This window comes from Notechis scutatus, chromosome 3 (genome assembly GCF_049901735.1).
Source record: "Notechis scutatus isolate UNSWTSFEM ecotype Mainland chromosome 3, rNotScu1.2, whole genome shotgun sequence".
In the NCBI taxonomy this organism is placed as follows: domain Eukaryota; kingdom Metazoa; phylum Chordata; class Lepidosauria; order Squamata; family Elapidae; genus Notechis; species Notechis scutatus.
The window spans coordinates 45,955,126-45,967,579 of NC_142011.1; the positions used below are offsets into that span (position 1 = coordinate 45,955,126).

At 36.2% G+C, this 12,454-nt stretch overlaps 1 protein-coding gene across 2 annotated transcripts in view; it reads left to right on the forward strand.

The window, feature by feature from the left end:
• Positions 1-12,454, forward strand: part of BLACAT1 (BLACAT1 overlapping LEMD1 locus) — a 56,258-nt gene that overhangs the window by 21,307 nt on the left and 22,497 nt on the right. Inside the window, exons 1-2 of one of the 2 annotated variants that reach the window (XM_087959672.1) lie at positions 4,603-4,805; positions 7,609-7,792. The gene's annotated coding sequence lies outside the window, so the exon portion shown is untranslated. Of the gene's footprint in view, positions 1-4,602; positions 4,806-7,608; positions 7,793-12,454 lie in introns of those variants that run through there. The other variant, XM_087959673.1, reaches the window with a different exon arrangement.

Sequence of the window (12,454 nt, forward strand, 5' to 3'; positions counted from 1 at the left end):
TTGCAGAAAAGCCTTGAAGTGTTTTAAGCATTCAGCTAAAATACACATCAAAAGCCTAACATCTATCTGTCTTCCTCCTTCATTTTCCCTAGTCTACTTTAATTAAAAGGAAATAGCAATAACCATTTTCTTCAACATAAAAGTCTACAAGCTACTAATGGCACTTACTGACCAAAGGATCATAGAGTTTGGAGTAGAACAACGCTTCAACAAGAGCTCTGCCATAGTGATGGGCGACTTTGGACAGTTACTACTAGCTGTTCCTTCCTTGAAGTATTTTTATCCTGGATAGATGTGGCAGAAATGGCAGAATAAAGATATAAAAGTCTAAGCTAGACTAAATTCTATGGAAGTTTGATTATGGGATAGGATCAGGTAGAGTTTCTTCTTGAGTTATCATATTCTGAAGATCTGGTCTTCTTTCGGTTCTATTTCAAGGTAGGGGGTACCTTTTATGGCAGAGTGCTACAAGTTAGTTTTGTGGAAAGAGCCATATGAAAGGAAAGAAGGGAGAAGTAGATGTATCTTGGTTAAATTTCTCACTCTACGGAGCTCCAAAGTATGCTCCGTACTTTGGCTTCTTCTCCAGTTTTCCAACTTTTCCAAATATAAAATACCGTGCAGAAGTATCCATTGTCTAGGGCTGTCATCAGAGACACCTTTATCTGATACCATGTAGTAGTCATTTGCTGGTCAAGAATGAATCAAGTCTAGTCCATTAAGAAAAGCTAATTCTACTCTTGTTCAATGACCATTGCCTATTAGCCAGTCCACTTGCAGTTATTCATTAGCTATCATGCCCAGTGATGGAAAGATAACCCTTTAAAATTGAAACCAGCATTTTACAGATCTATTAACACTTGACTGGTTTTACTACCCATTTTCTCTTTTTCAAACAACCTCAGTGTTTTCTTCCCTCTGAGCATTAAGACTGGAGAAACCCAATGAAGCTAACAAGCTCTGTTGGTTTTAGCAGGCTTCCTTTGACTTACAGTAGAGGTGAATGGAAAGATTGGTCAATGATGCCATTTTAAGACAAATAAATGAATATCCTAGGTTGATAGGCAGACATGCTGAATTTGACAATTGTTCTTCCATAGCAAGCTTGGCATAGAGAAAATGATTTCTTTTTAATGCCTATGGGGATGAGGTGGGAATAGACAGATTGAATTTTATACAAATGCCAACAATTTAACTGGCCTTTCTTCTTTTTTCCTCCTAGTTTTGAAAAAAATGCTAAAATTATTTTTGCACTATTTTAAAAAATAGTGCTGTAATTCAAATATAATGCTTTTTTAAAAAAGCAATTAATCTACATGTAAAACAAATGGTTCATTGGTTTCTTGTAAATCCAGGCAAAGTTGGAGAAAATTGTAGGCAAGAAAATTCCTTGAGAATGTTTCATTGTACAGTCTTTGCAGTAAAATATCCTGGTTATTGCTATGTTCAGGTTTCTGCATTAATTAAAACCAGAGGATTCTGGGTGCAACTTGAGAACATGCCTCACTGAACTTCATAGAGCCTGCTTCTGAGAAAGTATCTGGGGTTACACTACATGTGTTGTAAGCACTGCTGTCCTGGAGGTTCTGCATTTCACATTTATTTAAGAGTCTGTTTTACCCTACTGAACCATGAAGCATTACGCAGGCAGGCAGGCAGGCAAGCAGGCAGGCAGGCAGGCAGGCAGGCAAGCAGGCAGTGGAATGGTGAAAGCTAACTTTGATCTATGATGTTCATGGAAAACAGTTTGATCCAGCTATTCACAGAATTTGGTATTAAGGCTATAACCCAGATACATGCCCTTTATTTTTAAATCAGCAGTGCCTCAAAATGAGTTTAGATTTATTAATGCTACACATTGCAGCAGCTGTTCTTGACCTCATCAAATTACCTGTTTTTTCCTGTCTCCTGTTATTACTCTTCTTCTACTCTACTGTATTCTACAAAAGAAGGCTTGATCACATTCATTGTATCCAGTAGGATATAATAGTACATTACAGAGCAATTCTGCATAGGATTACTTTGAAGTAAGTCACCAATGAGTAGGATTTATATCCATGTAAGTCTCCATAGGATTGGAGTGTTGGTCCCTTATCATAGAAGTAGGGAAAGTACAGATACTTTGGAATTATGCCTTTAATTGTTTTGATAACAAATTCTAATGATAAGTTATAACTAAGGAAATCCTTAGTTTTTATTTTGAGAGTAATTCATTAATTATCTCTACTCTGAAAGTGCCCTAATTCATTTAGAACAACTGTTTTATGACTGGTAAGGTGGTGAGCTTTGAAATATTCTGACTCTTTAACATAATTCAGTTGGAATAGGAATCACATTTGTGCAAATATTATCTTATGAATATAAGATCTATTGAGCTCAGCATTGGTTGCTATAAGAGTGAACATATTTTTACAAGCAATGTTGTAAAGCCTGATGTTCTCCATATGCTCTGGACTATAACTGCTCCCATTCCAACAACAAGTTTTATTCTTGTATGTTTCAATATGAATGTTTACATATTTCTGAATTTGTCTTATATTGTAAATCATTTATTTTACTTCTGATGTTTATTGTTACCTTTCATCCTATTGGATAGGAAGATACAGTAACCATAAAAATAGCTAAAATATTACAGCTTCCTTCCTATTAGGTAGAAGTGAGGATGTTGTGGGAATACTAATTGGTGTATATAAAGTGGATTTTTGTATTATATTTTACTAATCTGAAAAACACTGATTTCAGATTTTTTTTAAAAAAATACACTTGATCATATATAAAACCAGAGACAGAAATTCATATTTTACAATTCATATTTTAATATGTCATGAGTATGTGGATTTGTCTTTTATTTTAGTAATTCTCATTTAAACGGAGTTTGGAGAAATTTGCAGCTTACCAAATGATGAGTGGAAGGAACCATGGTGAAAATACAAGAACATGATTTCTATATATCAAGGGAATATAGGTATTGAAAAAAAATAGGTGTGTCTCTCTGTAATATATATATTAGAGAGGAAAGGAAGCTAGAGTATGTGCAATTGAAATTACCTGCTCTAATAAAAGATCAAACATAATTCATTTCCAGACAGCACACAGATAACTGGAAAGTTATCTTCTAGTCTCCCAGTTAAGTCCATCTTTTCTTTTGACCATGCTGTTTGGGAGTTACAGACTTTACAATTTGGTGGGCAATAGATTGTGAAGGCTAAATTTTAAAAACCAGTAAGGCTAATCCTAGTGTATCAAGCTCTGGCAGCAGTGATGAGGAAATGAAGGGAGGCTCAGTAGTTATTAGACATGCCAAAGATGCAACCATTTCATTTGACCATTGAGCTCAAGGTAGTCAAATAGGAAAAGCAGTCTTGAGAATGTAGTTTACAATTTTTAAGAGCTGTACATACTGAGATTTCATAGCCACTTTATTCTAACTCTCAGTTCTTGTTTTGCACCCTGTAAACAAGATAAATGTCCTTAAAATTATGGTCCATCAATAGAAAGTACAGATGTATTTTGGATTACAGATGAAGTTATTTTGGTTACTCTGCAGATCAAAGCTTATATGGTGTTTATTGCTAGGAGAAATTTCTGATGGCTTTAGTAGCTGGTTCCCTATTTGCAAAGTGGGCCCTAGGACTCTTCATAAGCCTGTTGTCCGGAGAGCTCATCCACACAGCACAGAATATGCTCCTCCTAGCTTCTTGAGATAAAGGAAACCATAGCAGAGGAACTGCACAAGGCAGGAGTTAAAAAGCACGTTCAGTACCAGAAGATCTAGGCATCCAGTCAAATATTTCTTTTGTTTGCCCCTTGTCCAGCTGCCAGTAAAGCCCTTTTGGAGAAAAAGAAAAGCATCTACTGACTTCAATGTTCTCAGGATGCTAAGCCTGGACTGAATGGATTTTGTAAGGTGCTTAGTCACAGCAAGAGAGGGAAAAAGCTCATAATAGAAGAGGGCTCTAAGGCATAGCAGAATATTGATGCTGTCACTTCAATGGTTGGACGACTGATAAAAGGCAAGGATAAGTGTCTGAATCTCATCCCTGAGAATATCAAGGCTGGGAAGGCGCTGGGTTTGGGGTAAGGGGGAGCCAAGTGCAATCAGAGGCTCAAATGCAGAGAAGGAAGCAGCTGTGACCAGACAGGGATGGGTGAGCCCTTTCTGCTGTTTCTTAGCTTAGGGAAAACTTTCCAAAACGGGAGGAGGAGATTTCTCCCCAGGTTCTTGGCTTCAAGAGCTTAGCAGGAGGGACATGACTAATACACATCCCACTGGGGGAGTTAGATCAAAGGTACTGAAGTAGATACAAGGGGTTTCTGCTTCACAGGATCTGGTTAAATACAGCCTTTGTTACTAAGGGCCTCCAGAGTCAGGAATGGAGAAATACCTGATCTCTTCCTGGTTCTTTCTCTCCCCACTACACTGCTCCAACCAAGGGCTTTGATGCAGAATCAGCTCAAGTATGAAACACAACAGTAGCTGCTTGGCTACTTCTGGAAGGGAGGGGCAGGGGGATGGCAGGAAAGGGAGGGGTCAGGGGCTTCAAAAATGAGCCAAGTTTGATTAGATACTACTCACATTTCTAAAGCTAGGAGTGGTAGAATGGGAAGCAGCATCATACACAGGGCTTGCCACCAGCTGGATTCCTTTGGTGTTTACCAGGCAAGCAAAAGAATCTTTACTCTTTGATAGAAGCCGGTGTGTACAGCTGCAGTGGTGCTTGCAGCTGCTGTTCTTAAGGCCTGCATTCAAGCCACTCATCGTGGTGTATAGTAGTTTCTGAGGCCAGGAGGTTTACCTGCTGAAGGTGAGGTCATCTGTCTTGGGTGGGTTGACCTAGACTAGAGTTTTAGTGTTAAACCTAACTTCCATCTGTTTGCAGCTCTTATTAAGAATGTTGCACAGTATGCTAAGAATGAATTAGTAATGATAGCAGGCAGAGAAGGGGTTCTAATTGTCACCTTGGAGGGAGCATGTTTGAGATTACTCAGGATAATTGGGCTTTGATTTGATGAAGCCACACTTACTTTGTGTTCCAAATTGCTTTGTAATCTTTTTGTGTGTCTTGCTATATTCTCTCTGCATGTGGTACATAAAAATCTGATTGCAGTTATTTTGCTAATTCACCTGGAGTACAACATTATAGCATTCCATGAATAATTTTAAGACTTTTTTTAAAAAAAATGAATTTATATTGTAGCTTAAGCTTGTAATCATCATATAGTATTTACTTGAGAGCGAGACATTCCAAACTTGATGAAACTTGCATCTTGGTAAACTATACACAAGATTGTACTCTGTGACTGGATGTATTATTCTAATGTGCTAATGATAAGAAAGACAAAGATTTAATACATGCTCTAAGTCAATGTGGCAATTTCGTTTGATTCAGAGGTGTAGGAAATAGAAAAACTTCTACTTGTAGATAACTAAGTAGTAGCAAAAATAAATATGTTCATATCTCACTTTGAAATTATTTGGTTAGTAAATACTAACTAAAGAAATCCAAAGTGAAATATGTACATGTTTACTTTGCTACTTAGTAGATCAGTGAGTCTCAAACTGTGATCCACTAACCATTGAGGTTGATTAGAACTGACCTTACATGCATTGCCAATCATGTAAGTCAGATGGCCAGGCCACTTGTTGCTCATCACCCCATCCATGGTCATTGCCACTCCGCTGGTTTGCAAAGAACGATCGGTGGTGAAATATTGAAGTGTATAAGGAGGTAATATAAGCAATAGCAGAAGTACTAAAATTCAGGAGATTGACAATAATGAACAGGAATGACCACAAATTGTATGCTAACTAGGATCTTGCCTAGCTACTCCAAAAATAAAAGCCTAAATAGGGAATATGATAATGGATTTATTTAAAAAAAATGGATTTCAGTCAGTGGGAAAGCCACTTGCATGTAATCATATAATATGGAGAGGTTTCTTTTGGACAAGATTTTGAGTATTTTTATTTATTTATTAAACTTCTATGCTGCCCATCTCGCCAAGGCGACTCTAGGCGGCGTACAATCATTTAATAAAAATATCATATAAAGCACTAATCAATAGATAAAGATGATAAATTTAAATTTTAGTTAAAATTCAGTTGATCATGATGAAGAGGAAAGAAACAAAATGTTTCCGGGGAAATAGGGAAGTTCGTCTAAATAGCAAGTGTGTATGAAGAATGATTTGAATTATGGCATGGGGGATATAAAATAATTGAGGTGGTAAATGTTTATGTTTCGATTCATTTTTTTATAATTTTAAATATTAAAAAGCCTTTTCAAATGGAAAGAAGAAGGCATATATAAATGCAACTACTATTTGCCAAAAAAAGAAAAAGAACTCCCATGCTCTTAAAAACAAATTTACAGAAAGGAGATATTTGATCAATTGGGGTAGTTTGTGACATTTTCTGAATGTTTATCCAAAATGTTTGAGGAACACAATTCTAGATTTTTGCTTTGTAGATGTACAGCTTGCATGTTTCAGAACAGGGTTCCTTAGGGAGCAGCTGGACATAAAATACTGTCAAATATCACCATGGATAAAGTTTTTATCACTGGAGAAGCTTGGCAGCTTTTGTGATTTATGTTGGACAGTTCTTGATACAAGTCTTAGATTTTTGTGACGCACCATTTCATTTTTTCTTCCTTTTTGTCCAACCATGATTCAGAATCCTATCATTTTAGAATGAACAGGACATTGGGGGGAAAAGAGAAAACAGTATTCATTCTTTATAACTTTATGATTATAAACTCCTTCCATGTATACAGTACTAGAAATGTTGAAGAAAAAAGTTTGGGCTAGAATTCTTGGTCTTTGCTCAAGACAAAGAGAGAAAGAAATCTCAAATATAGTGTAGATGGATTATTTATTCATTGCAGTACTTCAGTATACAAATTATATAGCTGATGATCTCAAATAGATTACTTTGGGCAGCTTACAACTGCTAAAAACCAAACTAATCCAAACCAAACCTAAAAGAATGCAATATAAAAATATATTAAATCATATTAAAAATGTATATGTAAAATGCCTCATTCAGAAATAAAAGAAGTAATGTATCTTCCAAAGTCTTCATCTACAAAATAGCATTACTAAAAAGGAAACTCATGTTGAAGAAAGTCTTCTATTTAAGCATATGTGTCTCCTTCAAAAAAAGAAAAAAAATCAGCAAATAATATTAGTAATAAAATGATAAAACTGAATATTGCAATTTAGACAGTGACCAAATTTAGTAATAGTCATATTACATAAAAGCATGGTATATCTCATTATCGTATAACCTATTTGTGAGCAATTTCAAGATCTCCACTGTTCCTTCTTTTAAAGTAGACAGCCTTCCAAAACAAAGAGGCCTTCAGATATTTTTCTTGGACAGTCTTTTAAATGGAGGACTTCTATTCTCTGTAAAATAAAATATGTTTTATAAGCAAATCCTTGTACATATATACCTACCTATTTGCCTACATAGCAAATATAAAATTGTTTATGTCACCTAAATAGAGCATAGCTCAATTTTTTTTAGCAATATGGAAGTAGCGATTTTAATATGAAATATTTTGCTTATTTACTGAATTTATATCCTTTTTTTTCCTTGAAAAGTTTAAGATGGAGTGCAACAGAATCTCCCTAATTTCAATAAAAATCCTGTGAGGTAGATTGAACTGAAACACAAGCACTTCCCCAAAAGTCCTTCAGTGAGTTGTGTGATCACCTGGAAATTTGTACCTGGCTCTTCCTCTTCAATACTTTAAGCTCTACTCTGCAACATTACAGCAACACAGCTGTAAGTACATACTTTTTACTGTACTTGTACAGCAAAGCATGTATTTTTCTGGTCTTTGTAAATACAGACAATAATAGCAACAAAAATAAAGTAAGTATACATTAAAGTTGGGCAACAAAAATCCCACTTTATGGCTGAATCCTTGGCTTGGAAAATAGCTCACCCTATTTTTATGTTGCTTTGTAGATTGTAGCTTATCACAACTTTTTCAATATTAGAGCACACTTTATGCTAATGGGAGCTCTACCTTTATATCAGTGCAGGAACAGTGAAAACATGCAACACACAAGAAGTTGTGGTTATTTTTCAAGATTCCTTTGAATTAAGCTTGATTTCTGGTGACTATATAAACATGCTCATGTTGTTTTCTTGGCAGCAGAGTGGAGGAGAATTGCCACTCATTATTTTCAGAACATTTTTCTGACTTATCAAAATAGCTTACAACTCCTTTTTTTTTTTTTTTTGCTTTGGCAGAAAATTAGATAATTATGTGGGGATGAGAAATCCTTTTAAGTTCATAGAAATCAGTGCAAGGATCTTCATCTTTATACTCCTTCACAATCTTGAAATTAATGGCCACAAACATTTTGCTTTGTGAATAAAACTTACAATAAAATGAGGGTATTATAATGGGATGAAGCATGTTACATTTATAGACATCAATCTGGAGTGGGTTTCAGGTCACACGGACCTTGGACCATAGAAACTGCTTATTCGGTTCCAGGAAGTGAGGGGAACACTGCTCAGAAGGTTAAAAGGCAAGAAGATAGACCACACACAGGACAATACTTTTAATTATTTACACAGCTCAAAAAAGAAGCTCACAATAAGTAATGAATTATTTGCAGGAGGGATAAATGAACAAGGAAAGAAACCTAAAGTTTTTTTTAAAAAAGTATGCAAACCCTATTATATTTAAACGAAAGATTAGGAAAGAAAGAGAAAGAAAGAAACAGAATCAGAAAGAAGAAAGGAGCATGGGATAAACAAACTAAACCGAAGAGGAATCAATGGACTGTGGTGATGAAAATGATGAAAGGAAGAAAATCAAGAAAATTGCTCGCAAAAGCAGAACACAGCCATACATTCATGCTCCTGCACTAGAGATTTTCTTGGATGATATTGAGACATGGTTGCAAGTATGGGTATCTCTGTGGTCAGTGGCATGGCATGTATGTCATGACATTATCCCGCAAATGTCAGATGTTACATCATTTGCACAATGTCATCATGAAACATGACGTCTAGCTGACTCCTAATGAGTGAATGTACATAAATCTCTCTCTCTCTCTACTCTCTACAATTTGTCATAGCCCAAAGGCTACAATTGGTCCAATTTATTACAAGGGTCACTTTGATTTGAGGACAAATTTATCAAGCTCTTAGTCTAATCTCTTGATTTCCACCAAGTTATTATGTGAGCAAGAACACAAAGAAGTGTCGAGCATGTCCCCACCCCCACATACCGTATCTTGTTGGGTGCCATTGGTGGCATGCTGAATACCCCAAACTATGTATCAGCATTCTGTGGAAGCTTTTGCACAGAAGAGAAGACAACTTTGATATCCTGGCTTTCTCTTGAGGGACTTAAAAGCCACCCCGAATCTCCTATTGTACTGACATTTGTGTTTCATGTTGAATTTGAGTGCAGTCTTGGAATGTAACTCTCTTAGAATTATGAGGAAAGGAATATTCTGAAAAATTATGGACTCACAGTGCATAACTGACTTGAGAGGCTTTTCAGAATATAATATCCACAGGGAATGTATGGCCATAAAAGCTCATGCTGAAAAACAAGAAACATCTCTAACAATGCTTCTAATGGTAAGCACAACCAAACAATTTCATCTGCTAATGCAAGCAAACAACTGATCAATGTTTTATAAGAGAAATTGTTTTGTGCTGTGAGTACTTATAGAATATTAAACAATTTTTGTATTATACCTCAAGTTACTCTGTTCAATTATTGGTGGTCCTTGACTTACGATCACATTTGGGACCAAAGTTGTTAAGTGATTACACCTGATTTTATGTCTTTTTCTTTCATAGTTGTTAAGTGACTCACTGGAGTTAAATGACTCACACAATCATTAAGCAAATATAGCATCCCCCATTGAGTTTGCTTTGACTTGTTGGAAGCCAACTGGTACGGTCACAAATGTCGACCCCAGGACACTACATATAGTCCTCAACTTACAATCACAATTGAGCCAAAAATTTATGTTGTTAAGTGAGAAATTTGTTAAGTGAGCTTTGCCCCACTTTATGACTGTTCTCACCACATTCATTAAGTGAATTACCGCAGTTCTTAACTTAGTAACATGGTTGTTAAATTAATCTAATTTCCCATTGACTTTGCTTGTCAAAAGGTCACAAAAGGGTCTGGGATACTAACTCCGTCATAAAGGTGAATCAATTGTTAAGCATCTGAATGTAAATCACGTGACTATGGGAATGCTGCAATGGTCATAAGTGTGAAAAATGGTCATAAGTCACCTTTTTCACTGCAATATAATACTGTGTAGACTGAGAAGTGGTGGTGACTGAGCAAAGTACATATATGACAGCTTTGTGGATGTAAAGTTCTGTAAATTCATGTGTTGAAGGAACTGGGGACACATAGCTCTTCAAAAGTTACTGGATGACAGCTCTCATTATTTCTGACTTATTGGACTGTTCTGATTCTTTGGATTTGTGGGGTGATGGAATGGTTCATATGAACTTGATTAGATTTTGCAGATTATTTATTGTACCCCTTTCTAATTAAATTTGTATTTATTTATTACAGTTATTTATACTTGCCTTTCGAGATGACAATCCTCCCAACATGATTGATGAACTATATTAATAATATATATAAGCAAACATACAAGAATACTGCTTAAAAGCAAACTTCCTTTCTTCCTACAGGTTTGCTAGTGGTAATGTCTCAGTGTGGGAGAAGAAAAATATCCAGCCTTTAGATACTCAGGTATCTAATTTAGATACTGTGCTTTTCAAGATGTAAATCCTTTTTCTTTTGGAAGGGAATTAATGCTTAGATTTCTAGAAATCGCATATTAGGCTAGTAGTCCTTTAGACCCAAGTCAAGCTTCTGAATCCATACTCTAGGATGCTGCTTTCACTGCTTGAAAAGCACATGTTTCTGGGGTTTTTATACAACATTTTCAAAAGGCTAATCCGAAAAGTGGTGAATATAGGGAAGATGCCTCCTATATCATCTGTTCACCTCCTGTCTTGCTAAGTTAGTAAATAAACACTCTTGTTGAGCAAGCATGAGTCAGAGCAATATTTGCAGAGCGAGAGAAGGAAAGGCAGAGGGCCAACTCTTCAGCTGCGCAAACGGATGTAAATTCATTCATTTTCACTGGCGCTGGACAGATTTAGTCCACAAATTCCATCTTGAGCACAAGGTGCAGACACATTCGTTAAAGAGCAGGAAGTGTTCCCATCTGTATGAAGGAGCACTGGGGAGATTTTGTTCTTCTCTAATTAAAGCATTTTCCTTATTCCAAAAGCCCTTATTTCTTTTTGAATTCTCCTTGAGAAGCTTGTTTGAAAAGGCAGCTAAGAAGAGAGACCATCCACTTGAAATACAGGAGGGAGAACTATACACTCAATACAATTCTCTTTATCCCTTTTGTATGGGGGTTACAAAAAAAGTTTTGTTTTGCACACCTTTTAGAGCTCTGCATGCCGGTATTCATTTGTTTCAGACTATTTTCATGAGTAATGCTTTAATCAGGTCTCACATTTCTTGCATTTGTAAACGGAATGAAAACCTACATTGACCAGAAATGTACAGTTAAGGTTTTACTCTCTCCTTTCTGTCTTGCATTACATTCACAGATGACACACATCAGAAGAAAAGGTACTGTAACGTATTTGTGGAAACAGTTCTTAATTGTGTGTGTCTAGTATTCAAAACTTTTAAAATGGGCACGACGCACAGTGCCAAGAGATGTTTCAAATCCATGATTCTCAGGAAGGACTGGAAAATAATACATTATAGAAAGAGAATCAAATGGCTTCTCTTTGACAGGCAATTACCTTTCCACTTTGTGCAGGAAATTGCCAGATGCATGCTTTCAGCTATGCCTCAGCATGCATGGCCAGAGTGTTGTACAAAAGAAAACTATGGCTTGGGGTATGATTGCTACCTGTGGAAAATGTCCTAGGTCTTGTTTGATTCACCATGTAATGTGAATGTAGATCAGTTTGTAAATATTCAAACTGAATTGGGCCCTAACACCTAATATCTGCAGTGCTGTGTAGACAATTGCTCCTGGCTTTTGTCAACTTGTCATTCAATACTTCAGTATTTGGCTTTTCCAGATTCCCAGTACACTGTATAGCTTTTACAGGTTTATGATCATTTGTTTTCATTTCATGACAAGAGTTTTCAAGAAATGTTTATGGGCACTGAAATGGTTGTGTTCAACAAATGATATATTTTCTTTATCTGCAGATGCATCAGATAGAAACTTAAATGCATAGAGTACATTGTGCTTTGAAGGTACCATTTTTACAGGGATGACTTCAGTGGATTCCAATGGCAGTCTGACAGTGAAATAGGATTTCAGGGTTCTGCCCCGGACATTTGCACAACATGATCTTGGTTAAGTTTCAGACGGCGTTCAGAAGAACAGAGAATGCATCTTT